The sequence below is a fragment of the Aythya fuligula genome, chromosome 4 (genome assembly GCF_009819795.1).
Source record: "Aythya fuligula isolate bAytFul2 chromosome 4, bAytFul2.pri, whole genome shotgun sequence".
Taxonomy (NCBI): Eukaryota; Metazoa; Chordata; class Aves; order Anseriformes; family Anatidae; genus Aythya; species Aythya fuligula.
The window spans coordinates 12,782,597-12,799,977 of NC_045562.1; positions in this window are offsets into that span (position 1 = coordinate 12,782,597).

Here is a 17,381-nt window from a genome sequence, read left to right on the forward strand (position 1 = left end):
GGAAACAGTGTGAAACTTCAAAGTCTGAAACAAGAATATAGTGTGGAAGAAGGCGCTGGGGGAGGAAAACAGCACATCACATAGTTTTGCTTTATCTGGCACTCAGATGTCTGCACACAAATTCTTTGTATCAAGCCATAAATAAAGAAAGAAATTGCAGGTAATGTGGGGAAATCAATGAAATGGGGAAAAGACTGAAAAGTTATTTTCCTTATGGGGATTTATGGGGATCATCCCTTTGGGATGAGGTGGAGCAGTCTGTCTCACATGCATGCATGCATGCCCTTTGTAGTGCACCTGGGAAAAGCACTCAGGTGAGGCAGAGGAGTGGCTGGGAGTGGAGCAAAGACAGTGCTCCTCTGCACACCCACCTCTGACAGGGGAAACCCCTCAGCCCTGGTGCCCACAAGGGAAACACCCCAGTAGTGCTACCGAGGCAAAATCTGGGGGCTCCTCTCTCTCTGAGCTGGTACGGCTCTTCATTGTTAAGCACAGACAGGTTCAAAGCCATGATATCAAGCCTAACAGTGACATTCTGTGAAAAAGGGTCAGGCAAGCAAATCATGAAAAATGTTTTTTTTTTGTTTTTTTTTTTTCTTTTTTCTTTTTTTTTTTTTTCCTCCTCCTCATCTAGTTCTAAATCTGTTTCACTTTTATGGAGGGCAATAGATACCAAAATGCAGGTGTGTGATGCCTTGTGTCGGGGACATAATGACTCCTTCATTTTCCCCATTTTCACTTCATCTAAGCTCTGTAAAAAGGCTGGGAAGCATTACGTTAACGGTGTGATGACAGTTTAATTAGATCAAGATTTCAGCGGAAGGGGGAGCACTGAGATCAGAGGCAGTTGTGGATTACAGTCAGGACATTTGCTGTGTAGCCTCCTTCCAGTCCACCTACACAGGGGAAGCTGCTCATACTGGCATCTGATTTTCCTTGCAGGTACTGCATCCCTTCCAAGGGCTGGTAGTTGATCCGTATGGTGGGGTCACAGCATCAGTTGTTTTCTCCTCACTTTCCACATCTGATGCTTGTAATATCAAGGTTTGAACTCGGCATTGTTTGAATAAACAGCTCAAAATAATAATAATGGAAAAGCTTGAGAATCAGGCCCATGTGAACCTAATGAGGTTCAACAAGTCCAAGTGCAGGGTGCTGCACCTGGGTTGGAGCAATCCCGGACATGAGTACAGGCTGGGTGAAGAACCCCTCCTATGAAGGAAGGCTGAGAGAGCTGGGGCCGTTCGGCCTAAAGGAGAAAAGTCTCCAGGGTAACCAGACTGCAGCTTTTCAGTACTTAAAGGGAGCTTATAAAAAAGATGGAGAGGGACTCTGTTCAATCAGATAATGACAGGACAAGGAGGAATGGTTTTAAACTAGAAGAGGGTTTAAGATTTAGATTAGATATTAGGGAGGAGATGCTTCACTCAGAGGGTGGTGAGGCACTGGAACAGGTTGCCTAGAGAAGTTGTGGATGCCCCATCCCTGGAGGTGTTCAAGGACAGGTTAGATGAGGCCCTGAGAAACCTGATCTAGTGGGTGGTGTCCTTGCCAATGGCAGGGGGATTGGAACTAGATGATCTTTAAGGTCCCTTCCAACTCAAGCCATTCTATGATTCTATGATCCTATTCCCACCAAAATTAACAGCAAAATTTCCATTGACTTCAGAAAAAGGCAAGCTGCTATCTTCAACTTCCCATTTAATAAAACAACAAACACAAAAACAAACAAACAAACACCCTCCTTAAATTAAAGGGACTCTGTTTTAAGAATATTTTTTTCTGAATGAGATGCCTTCCACTTGCAAAGCCTAAAAGTGACTATTTAAATTGAGAGTCACAGCCTTTCTTATGAAAGAGATCCACAATAGCTGTATAACAGCTCTGCAGAGCATGGTGGAGAGAAATGAAGCTAATTGCTGTAAATAATGGCAGGGTAAATATATTCCGGTACATTGACCCCCATTCTTCCACACATCTCAGATTTTAATTACTACCAAGAAATAAACAAAAACTCACACTTGTTTTTCTGTACTAATTTATGTATGAAGGTACACAGGATGCAGCGTGTACACTCAGGATTCCCATATGGGGGTTATTTTGTAGATCTTTTCCCAAAGTCTTACTAGCAAAAGTGAGTTCTTAGCTGGATATTTAGTAATTTCCTTTAATAAAATATGTATTTACTTACCCCATACTTTATTTACTATTTGTTATGATTCACATAATGCATTGATTTTGCAGTATTTTCCATTCCCTTGCATTTCTTTTCTAACATTCTGATATACATATGTAAAGACTTTTTGAAGTTTTGGAATTTAGAGAAAAAACACTGGTTTTTTTCTTATGCCATCATCCTGTGCCTTATGCATCCAAGGCAAACTATTCTCCCTGTTAAGCTCTATCTGTTAAGCACAGTTGTTGGCTAACACCTTGCTTTAACTCTTGTGTTAGAGAAGAAATGCAGTGCAAGGAAGCTTTCTCACCTTCAGTACTTCCAGCCTTTTATGTTTAGGTCCCCTTTTACCTTAGTCTTGGCTTGCTTTACTTTTAATACATTGATTCTCACTGTATCAGCATCAAGCAGAGAAAAGTGATGTGTCCAATATTCTTGAAGGATGGCCAAGGAATGTTTGTGGAATATTAAAGAATTAATCCCAAATCTTTCACCCACCAAGCAACCACCTCCAACAGCAGACCCCATCAAACAATCTGGTTCGTACACAGGCAGGACATTTCCAAGACACCTCCGATCTGAGCAATGCCTGACTATGTACATGGGCCCTCCCACTCTCCCCATTAGGTATGCTGTTAACCATTTGAAAAATAAGATACATGAAGAAATGGAGGTGATCTGTGATACAAGTTGGATATTGTTTCAACAGGGAACAGTTGGATGTTCATGTAGTTATCAGGGTAAGCTACTTTGGCAAGACTATCCATATTATCCCATAGAGGTGGTAAGGATATCTGGGTTAAGTTTTGTTCTTCTCTGAGAAAAGATGAAGTTAACTGAATTAACTCTTCTATGTCACATTAATATTGCTAGAACTGAATGGAGAAGGTGGCCTCTTAAGCTTGTATAATAACTGCTGGGTTTTGTTTTAATGTAGAAGTCTTGTTTTTACAAAATTTCCTACACAAAAACAAAACAACAACATGAAACGAACAAACAAACAAAAAGTGTTGTTTCATCTTTAACAGCACATATCTTTTAAACTCCAATAAGCATGGCATGAAGTAGAATACTATAGAGGGTTACCATCATGAGTGCTGTGGGGACATTGAACGTCAGCTAGTTTTGCATTTGTCACCTCTCTGCCACTGCAAGTTACCCAAATAAGCTTCCCTGTAACAGAGCTAATGATAAATCTGCAACTCTGAAAGAACATCTTTCTATCTTTAGGTTTTAGTTATGCTTTTCTTTTGTGCATATAGTCTATTTATAGAACTCTGCTGTTGAACTTGAATGTCAAATAGAAAAGCATCCTTGCTTAAGTTGACTATAGATATCTTCTAGAGGAGCTAAAAGGGTTCCACTGGCAAGGTTTGAAGCCCTCAGTGTCCTGCCTTTTTTTTTTTTTCCCTCTTTTTTTTTGTCTGATGGCATATATAAACATCTAACCCTCTTGCTGGGGTATCACATGGCAACAGGTTGTGTAGGCTGATCACTCTCTCAGCAAATGCATCAAATGTGTAGTTTCTTTTAAGAGTTTTGATTTTCCTGTTTTTCTGACTTTTTGAATAGTTTTGGAATTTGAGCTGGAAGCAGGAAAAAGTAGACAGAAATACGTCTCCATAAAATAAATTGTTTTAACCTCCCAACACACCTTTCTTTATCTTTTGAAGCAGAGAGTGGCAAGGAGAGTAATAAGACATCCAATACAATTTAATGCAAATTGCATAGGGCACAATTATTGCTTTTTCACCCTTCTTCTGATTTGGTCATCTGGTATTAGTGAACATCCCCATACATCAGGATGGAATTGTGGCTGTATTTCAGATTATTGCCTTCACCAACCTCCAGCAACATCAAGGTTGTCACAGGTCTTCTCACTCCCTCTTGGACACCCAGGACTGGAAGGGTTTCCTGGAGCAGTTGCCAAAACTGGGCAGCCAAATAAAGCATCATATCATCCCCATTGATCAATTTAAACTGCTGATTTTGTTTTTAGAAAACATTCAAGGAAATGAAAAATTATATTTGTGCAAAGAGGTTATGAAAATAAATCTGTTTTCTGATAAGTAGTGAAAAGAAAACTCTTAATAGGCCTACAGCAAAACAAATTTTCTTTAAATTTTAAGAGAATATTTAAGAGGAGAAAACTGCAGCCTATACTGAGCCTCATTTGACATTGGAAATATTAACATTGGTCATAACTCTGATAGCAGAAGAGTAGTGTATTTAAATTCATCTGGGTAACCAAACAAAATTTTCTAAATGTAAGCAGAAAATTGCAAGATAAATATGTTAAATTTAACTTTAAATTACCAACTACTGGCCTTATTTACAGCTGATTCTCTGTTTTAATCTATTGTCAGTCATTTGAAATCCATAGAGTTCATTGATCTCAATTCTATAGGAATTTATGTTATTTTGATGTTTGTTCTCATTTTAGAAGGTGAACCTAAAAATAAGATTTTTATTTTTTCCAATACAAATTTTAGAGCAAATTTATTTGAGATCAAATATAGGCTTTGATTTGGTAGCACCTGGAATGTTTCTATCAAATCTTACTTTTATTTTATTTTATTTTATTTTATTTTATTTTATTTTATTTTATTTTATTTTATTTTATTTTATTTTTTATTTAATTTTAATTTAATTTAATTTTATTTTTAATGTTTCATATATAAAATAGTTTCCAGTGAAGGCTCCATTCCAGTGATGTTGAAACAAAATAGGAATTTGTCAAACAAGAATCATTGTTGGAATGATGCAGCTTTTAAAAAATAGCCCCAAAAGTCACAAATTAACCCCCAAAATGGTATGCTGGCTTTATCAAAAACAGCAGGGAATATACAATCCAAAAAACATTTCACCCAGTTTCAAAAGGACAAAAACGTTTACTTATGACATTGTGCAAGAAGCTAAACAGGCTGGTGCCACCATCTGTTGGGTAGTATTACACTTGGAGTTTGTTTTTATTATTTTTTTCAGCTCATCCTATGTATCTCAGGTCCTGCAAATACTAAATGTCTTGTGAGTACTTTTACTGATGTGGCACTTAAGTCTTTGCAGGGTTGGGGGCTGTAAGAACCTATGTTACCCATCCAGGATGCCCAGCACAGGGAAAGGCACAAAGGCAAAGTTTACCTGGGGAAAAGATTACAGTAAAAGTGGGATTTTCATTGTGTGTCACACATTTCCACATTGTATTTCATGGGATGCTTGCAGTGCCAGGCCAAGTTTCTTATGCTTATGCGTTGTCACTAGAAATAGTGATTTTACAAGACAAATATTGCCTGACGTACCGCAGTAGGAATATACAGGTATAAAGGAGAAGATAAGTAGAACCCACTAATAAATACCAGGTTCAAGCCCAAAGCCTACTAGACTTTTGTACCTCATTTAAGCACAAAACAGAGTCCTCTGGTCAACAGTGGAAGTTCACTGAACCTATGTCAATTATCCCACCAAAAGTGCCAGCTCCTGGTAAGGAAATAAAACATTTCAGTTCTTGTTGTTTATATTCAGAATTCACCAGGCTTAAACTTTTTGAGGAAGTTCTAGGATCAGAGGACAGAGAAAGCAGTAGGATTAAACAGACATGAAAAGTCAAGTTAAAATTGGGGTACTTAAAATAACATTACCCCCGGGTGATGTCAGAGCCTTAACTCTTCACCTGCTTTCTGATGTGACTTAAGTTATCAGCAGAACTCTGTTATTTAAATTCAAGCAGCATGGCTGGTGCCCTCCAGCCCTACAAGAGGTCATGTATTGAAATGCTTAGACAGTCTTAGGTTACCGACTCTAGACCAAGGAAATAAAACTCCTGTCTAGAAATGTGTCTCTCAGGCATTTTGTTACAACAACCTTGTTTGTTTGTTTGTCTGAACTGCTTCATGTCTAAACAGAAAGGAGGACATAACCTTTCAGCAGAGATGTGGAGAAAGGTATCAGGAACGTTTCCTAGTGGTTTCAGGTCGAGTGGAAACCAGAAGTCAGGTGTGACCCCTAGCCCCACACACCTGCGTGTCCTTCACCATCTCCTCCCTTTGGTCCAGGCTCTCTCATCAAAGAGAAAGGGACAGTTCACCCAGCTGTTAATGCTCTGTGCTGAACTTAAGCTGGCAATACTGTGTAGATGTTATTTCAACTGCTTGGTTTGTGTGATTAAACATACTCTTTAATGTGCACAGTCTGAGCAGTTGGATTGATTTAACATCAGCACAGGAACCTTAGCTTTCAGTTTTCATGAATTATGTGTGTTTGAATTCTGAACCTTAAAGCTGCACTAATGTAGCCATTTGCATTTAATGACACAGCGAAGCTGAATAGGCCTGCCACCTCCTAAACTGTTAAAAGTTTTGGCTCTATCAAAACATCTTGCTGAATTTAAGAACAACATCTGATAGGTTTTATGCCTGAAATGTTTCAGATTTCTTGATAAAAAAAGAAACACAGCATCGATAAGATCTTTTGGATCTTGTGACATAGTGTTTGACCATTTTCATCATCTGTTATGGTCCTTATATCTGGAGTCTAATAAGAATTAAATAAAAAAAAATAAATAAAATTCACACAGAAATATAACTACAGAAGGATGCATGACAGAGTCACCAAAGTAACACCAGAATATTTGTCTCAGACTCTTTAAATGTTTTAAAAATAAAGAGATTAATGAGATTATGGAGACAGATCTGAAAGAAGATATCAGAAGCATTCAAAACAGCCTTGCTCTGACAACATGGTACAGTTGAATTTACCCTCGACTTTGAGTGACAGACTCTAACTGCTTTCCTGCTGCTGAGTTGTGCCCTACTCCATCAGCAGGCCCATTGCTTTCATCAGAGCTGCTGTGGAGTACTGTTTTGTTGCTGAAGGTTTTACTACATTCAAGGAGAAGGTTCATTAGTGGGGAGGCTCACACCATGGTATTCAGGGCTTGTGACACCATGGTGTTTACTCTCCCAAATAGCCTCAGGGGAGTGCTCATGCAATCGCTATAGAAACTGGGCTCTGGGGTGGGAAGCAGGTCATCTCCAAGGAGTGATGTAGAAATCGCATTTAAGTAGACTCCTAAGAGTGTGCTGCAGATTGCTGTTTGGAAATAGGTCTTTCTCTCTCATAGCTGCAGACAAAATCAAGGAAGCCTAGTCTCCTAGCCTGTAATTCTTTAAACAAAAAATTTGGTTCAAGTCTTTCTAATTAAAAAACAAAAACAAAACAAAAAAACAACAGCAACAAAAAAAAAAAACACATTAGTAGAATGTACATTCCAAAACTGACTGTTTTTAAAACTGTCTTTGCATTTTGCTAAAATTAAAAAATAAAAATAAAAAACCTTTTTCACATGAAAATTTCTCTCAAAGGTCTCTTGATCAAGGGGAGCCTGTTGATGCTTCTTGCTTCAACTACAAGAGCATTAGGCTCACATGCTCTCATCCTGATGGGGGACTTCAACCACCTGGTTGTCTGCTGGAAATGCCACACAACAGGCTGTAAGCAGTCCAGGAGACTCCCAGAGCGCGTTGAGGATAACTTCCTGATCCAGGTATTAGACAAACGAACCAGAGGAGAAGGGTTACTGGACCTGGTGCTCACCTATGCAGACAGGAGTGTGTACCTCTTCTGATAAGTGAGAAGGATGAACTGGTAATGACAGACGTGGAGAAGGCTGAGGTACTCAATAACTCAGGAACATGTTGCGCAGAGAAGCTGTGGATGTTCCATCCCTGGAGGTGTTCAAGACCAGGTTGGTTGAGGCCCTGGGCAACCTGGTCTAGTGGGTGGCGTCGCTGCCTATGGCGGCGGGGTTGGAACTCGATGGTCTTTAAGGTCACTTCCAACCCAAGCTGTTCTATGATCATGTGATTATGATTCTTATTACATGCAAAATTAGTTGCTTTTTAACTTCCATGGGGCCAGATGGGATCCACTCTAGGGTGCTGAGGGAGTTGGGGGATGTGATTGCTGGCTTGATCCTGGCTTGTGTCAGGAATGGTGCAGCCAGCAGGAGCAGGGAGGTGATCGTCCCCCTGTGCTCTGCTCTGGTGAGGCCGCACCTCGAGCACTGTATTCAGCTTTGGGCCCCTCACTACCAGAAGGACATCGAGGCCCTGGAGCGTGTCCAGAGCAGGGCTACGAAGCTGGTGAAGGGCCTGGAGCGGCACAAGGCCTGTGAGGAGCGGCTGAGGGAGCTGGGGGTGTTTGGTCTGGAGAAGAGGAGGCTCAGGGGAGACCTTATTGCTCTCTGCAACTGCCTGAAGGGAAGATGTGAGGAGCTGGGGGTTGGCCTCTTCTCACAGGTGGGAATAGAGGGAATGGCCTCAAGTTGTACGAGGGGAGGTTCAGGTTGGAAATGAGGAGACATTTCTTCTCAGAAAGAGCAGTCAGGCATTGGGACGGGTTGCCCAGGGAGGTGGTAGTGTCACTGTCCCTGGGGGTGTTTAAGGAAATGTTGGGCATTTTGGTTAGGGACATGGTTCAATAGGTGACATTGGTAGTAGGAGGATAGTTGGACCAGATGATTTTGGAGGTCTTTTTCAACATTAATGCTTCTATGATTCTATGATTCATAACCATCTGAAACAACTAAATTTTTCACAACAGAGACACATAAAGGTCTACAACGGAAGAACAAAAATACAGCTCCCGAAGGAATACCAAATATTTCACCTTGAGGGTTAAGTATGGGCATCAAAAACAATCCAATTAAAACTGAAAACAAGGGTGTGCTAAATTGCCTGACTGTAATAAATTCATTATGCATGGATACAGGAAAGCATAACAATTCATAATAAATACATATGCTTCTTAAGTACAATTGTTTGTAAAAATAATTAAAGTAGAATTTGAGTCCCAGAAAAGTGTTCTCAGTAGCCTGGTGGGTTTAGCAGTGCAGAGGTACCAGCACCACATGTGGAGGTAGGAGATGTGCACACATAACAGGATAACAACATCTTATAAAATGTAAGCCTTCTGACTAAAAAATAGGAAATAAATGTGGGAAAAGGATGGCTCTCATTGAATTTCAAAGACTGTACCTTTTTTTTTCTTGTGATTTCAGAGATTATTTAAATACTAATTAAATATTAGATTTTAGTTCCCCTCTTGTACTATCATGATGTAATAACTGCAGTTGGGTATTCCAAAAACCTGATTTCCCCGTTTAAGCATATAAAAATGATCTAATTTTCAAGACAGTTTATCGCTGGCATTTCCAACAATGGCAAGGGTAAAAAGGAAGAGCCGTTTTGTTCTAGAAGCCAATTTCCTTTGTGCCTTGGCTACATAGTCCCATGTCTAGTAGGAGAGCTGGTCACCTAAAAGGACTAGCTCAGACCTGCCTGTGGAATTGCCTATATTAATGTAAATTAGTGTTTTTAAAGTATGAGGGATAAGGCTTTCTTTAAATGATCATTGTCGTGTTTCCTTTCCTTTCCACGGTTTCAGGAACTTGTTCCCCTGACATTTGGGGGACTATAGTAATTATTTGAGTAAGAAGAACTTGGTATGAGAGAGGGAAAAAAAAATCAGAGAAAAATAAATAGATAGATAGATACAAATGCAAATACAATTGCAAATACAAATACAATCACAAATACAAATACAACACAAATAAAACCAAACCAAAATAGAATAGGATAAAATAAAAAGCAACCAAAATGGCAGTGAACCCATGGGCCAGGTGAACTACTGAAAATGACAACTACCTGCAGTCTTTTCACTAGTAGGCTTTGCTAAAAATAGTGCATGAAGTATTTGCATGCAGATATTGTCAGAGGGCAGACGTACACAATGATTGGGGTTGTGCAAAGGAACTGATTCATCAGGATCCAATGGACTTTTAAGGATAAAATCTAGAACTAGTGCCATTATTTCAGAGTACATTTCTCTCTCAGAGTCAAGATTCCCAGGAGCTATGAAAGGCAATCATGCAGTTCTCAAGTGATTGGAAATGGCATTAGAATGTAAAATGAAGAAAACTTAATCCCCACCACTTTTTTTTTTTTTCCATAGCTTTTTCCTGCCTGGAAAAATGTTCCTTCTCATCTTTTTGAAAAATACATGGACAGAATAATATTTTCACTGTTAATTGGTGGTGGTGTTTTCTGTCATTTAAAGGCAAAAATGAGAACAAACACACTTTTCCTCTAAAGAAAACATAAGAAGTTTGCTGACCAAGTTGAGTGGAGAGGTATTCTGAAAACTGGGAAACCATCTCAAAGAAAATATTCTCATGTAGTGGATGGTAAACAGCAGTGTTCAAGGATTATCGTATCCTCTGAAAGTGCTGATACAAAGCACAGGACAAACAAGCCTCTGGATCTCAATGAATGGACTTCCAAAATCCTTCACTGTTTATAGCAAGGAATGACCCAAAGAGCAAGGAAGAAAACTGACTGCAGATCACAAATCAGCCTGGTCCCATATCTCTTGTAGATTTTTTTCTGCTGGATACAACTACCTTACCTAGGCTACCTAAACAGTAGTGCCTAGCTTGATAAAATACATCACTTGAGCTATGGAGCTGGTTCTATAAAATTCTGCTTGTCTTGTTTTTTCTCAGTTCTCAGTCAAGCAAGCTCAGATTACCTCTAACTTCAGAAAAGAAAAGAGTTAGGTCAAAAGCTATTGTGACACAGGTCCCCTGCTTATCATTATGAATCTGAGGGTATAGCAATCATCTCTCATTAATTTTTCAGTTTATCATTTTCACAGACCACTACTTGTTGATCTGATTCCCCATAAAAGGCAAGCATTCAGTTCATTTTGAAGAGAACAAACTGAACATCACAGGGACCCATATTTGCCATAGTTTTTTGCTGCTCTACCTGTTTTGCAACTCTCCCGCCTCATTTCACAGGTTAGTCCATCATGACACAAAGAAATAACCTTGTACACAGGCTGACAATGATTATATGGAGTGTATATTTTGTCTGCAGTAACCAGAAGTCATTAATGTTGGCAGCATATGACAAATAACATGGTCTCCCTCTGATCCTTAGAAGGCAGATATTGAAATTTCGGAAACCCCCCTGCTTTCATAGTGCTAACCATCACATTTCTCCTGTGAAAGCCAGGGGATGGGTGGCATTCAGATTTAGTTTCCCTGTCTGAGAAACTCTGTCTCCTTCTAGGTCCTGTGCCACTATTGGATAAGTGCAGAGGAGGTGAAAAGTTTGCAGGACTACCTGGGAATAAAGAAATATAGAGTTATTTGCACAAGGAAAAACAAAAATACAATGCCAATAAGCAAAAATGGTATTGCACAGAACAAGCCAGGCATCCTTATAAGAAATATATATATAATATATAAATATATAAATATATAAATATATATTATTATAATATATATATAATATATATTATATATAATATATATAAATATAAATATATTTATATAAAAATATATAAATAAATATATAAATATATTATATGTGTCATATAATACACATATAGATTAAAAATATAATAAAGATGCAATTCCTGGTAGATATAATTTCTATGCTAACCTAAGCCTGCTCTTTCCCCTGTCATCATAACAGAGATGATTTTTCTCACCCAGAATGAATCACTTCTGCTGCAAGCCTGTGGCAAGAAGCATGCCTCTCCAAAAAGGGGAAGGAAAAAAAAAAAAAAAGATTTGAAAAAGGGTAATCTTTCCAACAGCAAAACAAGTTGAAACCTGAATTCCTGACTTAGGGCATAATGAGACAATGCTCCCATGCTCCCATTTTTTTTGACTGTCATGGGAATGGCGCACATGTAAAGACTAGATATACAACCCAACCCGAATAAACCTTATAGATAAGGAATAATATGTTGTAAAAAGTGATTGATCACAAAATGGTAAAACAGGCAGGTGTTATCACAGATTTTTCACAAGGGAAACCTGTTTCTTTACATTAGTCTCCCACAGAAATATATTGTGTCAAGTGTGTTGATAGAGGTATGCTTATGGATACATTGATAATGACTCGTGCCTTTAGGTGTCTTTATTTGGACGAATTAATCTTTTCCTGTTAGGTTAACTCCTGAAATATGTTTCTTTCTGTTTATTATTAGAAAGTCCTCAAATTAGAACAGCCTGAAGTGAAAGTTTGGTGGTTTTGTTTGTTTGTTTGTTTAATTGTTTGATTTGTTTTGTTTTTGTTTGTCTGTTTTAGTCCATAAATTATTCACAGAAAAATGTATCTTCCATCAGCCCAACGCTACTTGTGAATCTAGGTAAATCCAGTGAACAGAGACAACTGATCTTCAGTTGCATCCAGGCTCAAACCATAGAAAGACACCCAAATCTTATCTGCAGCATTTTCATTTTCCAGCATTATCTTCACATGAGCATCTAAGATGGTTAAATCCAGAAGCCACTGGCATAGAAATTTAGCTTTTTCCTCTATGCCTAGTTAGCTGCCTGCATCTGACAGCCCTTTGGTGTGACAATGGATGCTACAGCCTAGAGAGCACTTTGAAAATCTGGGCCCAGTTACAAGTGCTGTGTTCCTTTTAAAATTTGCCCTGATGTGTACTGTGAGTTTTGCATCCCTGTCAGGTTTTGGTTTCTCTCCTTGGTCCCCTGTGTTAACAGGCCAACCTAAGATTTTGCTGTTTTTCCAGCTGAGCTGACAGTGGGAGAGTTTTGTCACAACCATTCACAGAGGCTGTTTGGGATTTAATGTCTTCTAGCAGAGAGCTGAAGCAAAATGTCCTATTGCACCAATAATTTCAACTCAGCTGTGACAATTTGCAGAAGCCAAGGATCCAGTCCCAAATAGGGTGGCTTCTAAATTCACATTTTTCTAAGAGTAGTTGCCAAATATTTATAAATCCTGCAAGAGCCTTAAAGCAAAAGCGAGGAAGCATCCCTGTCCTAGACTCTGCCTGATGCCAGGAAAAGCTACTTTCATTTCACTCGTAAAGGCTCGAGAAAATCACTTCCATTGATGAGAGTGGGAGATGGGGCAAGAGTTACTACCAAAGAAACAATATCATCCAGCCTTTTTGTTTTTGTTTTTTTTTTTTCCACTTCTGTATGTGGGGGAGTGATAATGAGATTAGTGCTTAAACTGCTTTAAGAACTTTATGGTTTTGCAGAGTGATGAAAACAAGTGCACACAACTTAGGCACACACTCCCTTGCAATGGGGTCCTAATGCTCCCATGGTGGGTGACTGGTGTTTCCCCATGGAGCAGGACTCTCTACAGCAGTAGGCTTATTCTTTTCCTTTTTTTCTTTTTTTCTTTCCTTTTTTTATTTTTTTTTTCCTTTCTCTTTAGCTGGTTTCCCCTAGTGTAAGGAACTCCTTAAAAAATTGAAAGAGTGTTATTTAAAGCTCACCTGCAGTCTGATTCGGGGTCTGGTCAGCCCATCCACCATTCTTTATGCAGCCACCTTGCAGCATGTATCAAAATCACTCTCCTGTTAAGCAAGCAATGACTCTCCACATTTAATGAATAGAAAACAAGAATGTCTTGGATATTTTTCCTTGGCAATAAAACATTGTGAGCTCTCTTGGCTTTTCTGTCTCCATGTCCTGTGTATCTTAAAGTACAGTTGTCTTCCACTTTCTTCAAGTGTCTGATCAAACAGAGAAGACTTGGCATCTTCAAGCTGTATGGGAAGGGACAAGGGTGGCCATGGTCCCTCACCTACCCTGTTGGGTGTCCCCCCACCACACTCTCTGCAGGATGGGGAAATGGTTATTCGTGCTTTGCCTGCAGTCCAGATATGTTGCATCCCAGCATGGTCTGCTGCAGAGCCTCAGTGAATCACATCCAGCATCCCCGTAAATATTTTTCTTCAACAACAGCCCTGCAGGCCACCGCCACGTATTTGCATTACCGTACAAATACTTTCTGTTGTGAGCAACATAAGAAATCATTGCCCATTGTGTTTCAGCTCCTTTAGCATTTTCTGAAAATAGAACATAGGCTGAAGTGGCGTAATGTTGTGCTTCGAGTCTGGGTTTGAGGGTTTGAGTTTTTTCCCTCCACTATGTTCATCCTCTTCCAATGATCTGGTGGTGAAGCATCTGTCACTGAACAGCAAGTTTTGCACCCATATTGCTACTTCTGAGGCACTTGAAATAAGACATCCTCCTTTTAGCAGAAGGCTGGATTTTGGTTACCAGAGGTACAGGAGGCATTACACCTGTATGTGAGGGGCAGCTCTGTCCAGGGCACAGCACACCCACTGCTTGGCAGCATGCAACATCCAGGCAATGAAATAAAAATACTGTATCAAGATGAAAATGCAAGATAGGTGCAGATGGGCTTGAGTGTAATACAATTCAAGCTGAGATTTGATCTCAGTTTGTGTATTGTGTCACTTTACACCATGGTGGCTCTGCATTATGCGGTTCATTTAAGGAGCCAGATTTGTTTTTAATTTTGATGTTTGTGTTGTATTTGAAATTGGCATTCTCACTAGAAATCCTGGGTTTTATCATTAAAAATGTGACAAATACAGCTAAATTCAAACCCTGTGATGCTGTATATGTATCCATACCACTTACCCACTTCTGCTATGAGCATAAACCAGTCCAACATAAGCACCTGTGTGTCAGTAAAGCCGCACTCCACAATGAGGTATGAAAGTATCCCAGCTGTTGCATACAGGAAAGGCTTTGTGTCTTGGCTCTTAGAGGTGTTTTCCTGCAGTTCCCCTCCTGCTTCCCTAATTCCCTCCCTTGCTGCTCTCCTCCAGGACACCTCTGCTGCGGTTCCCACCAGATCAGCTGTTTTTGATGGCTGAGACAGCATGGGGAGCCCACGCCTGCCCCCAGCCTTGCTTCTCTGTGGTTTCTGCTGAGTGCCGGGGAAAAGATCCACACTGGTGAGCTAAACCTACACATATACACATGTAGCCATGTATTCATACATGTATGTGCACATATATATATATAAAAATATACAAATATAAACATATATAATTATAAATAGATATATATTGAACATATATGTGTATGTAGAAACGCATGTATTAATATTAGAAAAAAATCACTGGACCTAGATGATCTTGAGGTATTAAACTGATTTCCATCCCTCCTCCCCACCCCAATAATATAAGAAGGGAAAAAAAAATACATGTATCTAGTGTTTTAATTCCTTAATAAGAATCCTTGAAATATACATTTCATTTGATCGGCCTAGCTATCTGACAAGGGCAAAGCTATTTATGATAGAAAATATATTTTATCTCCCCCCAAAATATAATAAAAAATCAATTTCTCAATGAGAAGTATTTCAAGAAATAAATTCAGCCTGATATTCTACTATAGCACAACAATTACTACTGGAAACTCATAAACAACCAGAGACCCATCAATATATTAGTGAAAGGTAAATATGGTATTGATTTTTGAAAGAAAAACAAAAGTAAGAGGTGAAAATGCTTCCTAGGGAAATAAATCTTCTAAAAAAATGAAAGAACCGATATCAGCAGAGTTATCTCTGAGCATACAGAGGAAGAAAAAATGTATAAACTCTGCTAGATCCCATAAAAAAATAAATCTCTATGCATATATAATTAGATTAAAATATAACATATAACATATAACATATAACATATAACATATAACATATAACATATAACATATAACATATAACATATAACATATAACATATAACATATAAAATGAATGTTTTATTTATTTGATTTTTATTGCTTTATATTTTAATATATGGTATAATATATAACTATAACATTTTATGTATTTATATGTATTTTGTTAACAAAAAATGAAATACAGAATCAGTGAGTAAACGGTGTTTGGTAAATGTGGTGCCATTGATTTTATACCTTCATAAGATATTTTTTATGGAACTATATTTTAGAAATATAAACTGATTTACAGACTCTGAAGTAGATTCATGCATAATACAAAAACCAAGTGTTTGCGATCACTCACTAGAAGAAAAACACCTGTAAAGCACTGACAATCTCTCATTTGTTCTCTGTAAATTTTGCTGCAAGATACTTCTTCTGGTAAAGCTTAGTAACAGTCTCATAAATGCCCGGTGCTTGCTTTTGTCATTTTATGGTTTCTTAATTGGGGTTCTTAAAATATTCACTTAGCACACAGGGGAGGTAAAGCAGTACTGTACCATTTAAGTAACTGATCACATCGCAAAAAGCATTAGTCTGGGATGTATTAATGTAATTTGCCAGCAACCAGCATATTAAACATGTTTGCATTACACGTTTCTTGAAAAATTTCAAGTAACAAACAAATCAGTAACAATCAGGCTGTTTGTATGTACTTCATGAATGAAAATAAGAAGCAAAGTCATTAATGAATTGTTCCCCGGTTCTGCTCTCAAGCATTTTGAGAGCTGGCAAAAAGTCCATGGAAGGAGCAATGGTAAATAACAGCACGTAATATGGAGACGTGCGATCAGGTAGCGTAACAGAGTTTAGTGGCAGGCCCTGACTTAGTCGACATTCTCATGAATGTTCTGAAAGCAGGAGTAAACAGAAACATAACGAAATCAGTGGACAGCTGGTAAGAATTGTCCATGCTGCTATCAAAGAAAGGGGAATAAATAATCCAAAAGAAATTAGGTGTGTGGATGCCAAATAAAATGACATTGCTTGCTAAATGAAATGAAGAAAAACCTTCCATGCATACTTATGAGGAGAACCACAGGTATGCCTCTAATTAATTTCCTGGCCAGGCACCAATTACCAGGTTCTCAGCTGGGAATAATCAGAGCAGCTCTATAACAGTTGATGGAGCCATCAGTAAGGAATGGAAGAGGAGTGAGTTAGTGTCTGCTGTACTATTTATCTGTCAGAGAGCAGTGCTTCAGACACAACCTAGAGCAAGTCTTCTTGCTGCCAAGGCAGCCCTTAATCCTAGATCCCTCAATTAAGCCTATGCTGTGAGTACTTTCCAAAATCTGTGATATTACTCTTTTCAAAGGGTGGGGGTGAATAATACCGAAGATGTTTTTATAGATCTTTAAGCTTGAAATGATGCACCTAAAGGTGGTAAACTAGCATATGACTTCCAGAACGCTACTTGTCCTGACTGCCTTTCTGATTCCATACTGGAAAAAAATGTTGCTGCTGAGGCCTAGAAGTACTGTTTTGCCTGTTGTTCTTATTACAAGTCCTTCATGCTTTATTCAGACAACTTCAATGAGTATATATACTTATTTTATTTTTCACTTAAACCCTGCTAGTGAAATCAGCCTCATCTCCAAATTGT